The 3,393-nt window shown below is 52.9% G+C and overlaps 1 long non-coding RNA gene across 1 annotated transcript; it reads left to right on the top strand.

Moving 5' to 3' along the window:
- The first annotated feature begins 1,119 nt into the window (after positions 1–1,119).
- LOC139185000 (uncharacterized) lies at positions 1,120–2,662 on the top strand. Its single transcript, XR_011568599.1, has 3 exons — positions 1,120–1,376; positions 1,522–1,770; positions 1,997–2,662. It is a non-coding gene; the product is annotated as an uncharacterized lncRNA (long non-coding RNA).
- Positions 2,663–3,393: the final 731 nt, after the last annotated feature.

Here is a 3,393-nt window from a genome sequence, read left to right as displayed (position 1 = left end):
TATTTATGAATTTTATTTTCATGGGAAGACAGGCAAGGTCAAGCCTGCCACGTCTGTGAAGACGCTTCCTCCTCTTGCCTCTGCTCACTGCCTGCGGGAAGTGGCCACCACACTGCATTTCCTTGTGAAAAGGGGAAGAAAGGTCAACTCTCACTAAGAGGTCATCTTCCTAGAGTCTGCAGGTACCCTAGGTGTCTGTGGGTACCAGAGACCAGCATCAGGAGTGTGGACAAGACCCCCAGGCACGAGCCACACGGGAGGAACTATAACTTCCCTCAAGTATCTTACTTCACCTCAACACAACTGTGTGATGTAGCTTTGTTAGTTTTGCCAAGGAAGTCTATTTCACGGTCCCACGGGGATGCTCGAGTTGGTTCAGGGCTCGCCTGACCCCACCTACGTGAGAGGTGGACCCAAGACGCCCTGGTCTCCTGCTTCTAACCTGTCTCCTCCTTCTCAGCCTTTTGTACCCAGGGCTTGACTGAAGCTCCGAGACCTCAGCCCACAGACCTGCAGGCTCTGAGATTACCCTAATAAAACACCTTTGGCATCATGCACAGAACCGCATGCAACAAGCAATCTTTCTGTATGTCATCACCGATGGAGTCTCTCTGAACGTCCATGTTTTCCGTGAGTGATCAGTCAGCACCAGGCTATTTACACCTAGTGGAACAGTGGAATGAAAATTCCCAAATCCCAAGAGGCCAGCAGAGATCCCAGGATGCACTGAATTTCTCTCATTTCTCCTTATTCATTGCAAATAGGTGCAACCTTTCCTATTTTGCAAATATGTTAAAAATCACTACTAACTACTATCATCCCCTTTCAAATATATTTCAAAATACTGTTATGCTGTTTGCACAGAGAAAGAAGAGCCACTAAGACTCAGCAAACACTAGGTTTAAGTGCTTTTGGCCTCAACAGAAGGACGGCGCTGGCTTTGTCCGGCTGGGGCCCAGGGGCTCCTAGACCAGTCAGGGCGCTGAAACGCTGGGACCCAGGTCTTGTTCGTTTGCCGACAGCTGTGACTGACAGGCACTGGGGAGAGGACCGCCCCCTCCCCACAGGCCCCGCCCCCTGAGGTGGGTGGAGCTAAGTGCCCAAGCCCCGCCCCCCGGAGCTTGCAGTGGGTGGAGTCCCAGCGCACGGTCTCCTGAGAACAAGTGAGGTGGCCCTTGGGCTCCGGGTTCCTGTGAGGTCAGATCACACGTGCACACACAGGAATGGGGGTCTCACAGAGGCAGGAGCAGAGGAAGGGGGGCCACACCCACGTCCATTCAGCAGGGACCACACTCCCCAGGCGTCCCAGCCAGCAGGCGGGCATCCTGTTCCCCAGCATCGCTCCGGGTCACAAAGCCATCGAGTTTCTTCCAAAAGTAAGGAGCCTTTACTCACCTCTTCTCCATTTTCGAGGCAGGAGCCCAGGGTCTGTGTTTCTTGTCAGTTGTAGAAAGAGATCTGTTTTGAGACTAAACTTTAACTGCCAATGGATGGAAGATATGCAGATTTATTCTTGTTTAGGGGCCCAAAGTCCAGCACGATCGCTGATCCCCAGGTTATGTTGGGGCCCCGGCTGGGGTGAAGAGAACCTCAGACAGTCACTGCAGAGACGCTGGGAGAGTGGCTGTCGTGCCCATGAGCTGACAGATCCAGCAGAGAGCCCGCTGTCCATGATGAGGAGGAGACATTTGGGGGCTGAGCAGACGGGTGAACAAGTGGACGTTTGCACCAGGGCACCGCTGTGTTAGTCACCGTGACGCCGGCGTTATGGTGAGGCACGTCCCGAGCACGCCTACGGGTGCACTTGACCTGTCCTGCATCGCTGCCGTGGGTCTGTCCACACCGCCCCCTCCCTCTCCGTGGGGGTTTCCTGGTGCAGTTTATCAAGAACAGTCTGTGTTGCCAAGAACACTGTCAGTTAAAGACAATCTCCACCTGTAGGTGAGACTGTTCAGAAATTGCCCAGAAAGTGATACAGAACACTCTTTGTTCACAGGGCCTGAGCGCTTCCTGCTGGGTTGGGAACCTTGTTTCCCGACCCCCACCCACAAGGCGGTGTGTCGCCCTGAGCACGGTGCTGAGCGCAGGGCCCATGGGACGAACATGCTCTGAAGCCCACGTGCTTTCTGTCTCCGCAGGACACATTCTTTCTAGAACGAGCAGGCATTTGCTGCTTTGGAAATCATCTTCTGTGAGATAAATCTGTTGGCTAAAATGCCCAAGATTCTCAAGTGCTCAAGTCTTCATTTCTGCTTTAATTAAATGACAGGGAGTCAGTGTCTCTGAAAGCCAATCACATGATCTTAACTCTGGGGGCGCTGGCATCCTCCTCCCGAGCTCATCTTCCTCGCTGGCCCAGAGGAGAGTCTGAGCAATAAGGCAGCAGTCCTTGTCTCTGGCAGGCGGGGGGTCTGCAGGCAGGGGGCCAGCGTGAGGCAGGGCCATGCTCTCCGAGGCTCTGACCCTGCGCGTTCTGACCCTTCCCGCCGGCTGACGAGAGCTCCAAAGGCTTTGCTCTCATAGTTTTTATCCAGCATAAACTGATTTATTGGCCTCAGTGTTTCCTTTTGCTCCCATGAAGGCTTTGCCCAGAAAGGATCTGCTGTATATGATGCAATGTGATAGTCATTAAACTATGCACAACTAATTAGAAGCAGAAAAGATGACATTTAAAGAAATGTGCATTGTGTGTCCACGGACCAGGAGAGACTCAGTGACACTTTCTGCTCTTGTCCATCCATTTGTTTGTTCCTTCATTTGTGTCATGGTGACTGCTCGCCTGCCATGGGCTTTCAGAGCGGTTTGATTTTTAATTTCAATTCTCTTCCTCTTCTGCTTGTTTTAGAAGCTTTTCCAAATGCTCACCACCTGCTTACAGCAGTCTTAGGGCTGTGGGAGGGGAAGGGGAGAATTGGGGTAGCCCTGAGGAGGGGCAGGGCCTGGGTCCCTGCAGGGAAGCGGGGCTGGTGGAGGAGATGGCGGCTGCAGGGTGCTCAGGAGGAGAGCCGTGTACCCCGCATCCGTGTTGCCCTGGACCCGGCGCAGACATGGAGCTGTCATCTGCCGGCAGTGTCATTGTGCTGGAGGAGAAACGTGGCTGGAACAAAGCTGCAGATTCCAGTGTTTGGTGTCAGAGTTGAGGCACAAACCCTGGAGGCCAATCTGGTCATAGCCTTCTCCTAAGACATGGATGCACATGTGAAGTGCTCTTTCTTTTTCCCTGAAACTCAACAGCCTCATCAGAATACATTTTGACACCAAATTTCAGGAACACAGTGGTCTTTTCCGCTGTGGCCCCGATTTCTCACTTCAGAAACATCTGAAATTGTACTCATTCGTCTCTATGCCTGCTGCTGTCTTCTCTCAGCTGGAACCTCTGCCGGATGACAAGTG

Source organism: Bos indicus, chromosome 9, assembly GCF_029378745.1.
Source record: "Bos indicus isolate NIAB-ARS_2022 breed Sahiwal x Tharparkar chromosome 9, NIAB-ARS_B.indTharparkar_mat_pri_1.0, whole genome shotgun sequence".
NCBI lineage: Eukaryota > Metazoa > Chordata > Mammalia > Artiodactyla > Bovidae > Bos > Bos indicus.
Note: the sequence above shows the minus strand (reverse complement) of the source record. Positions and strands in the feature narration are given on the sequence as shown.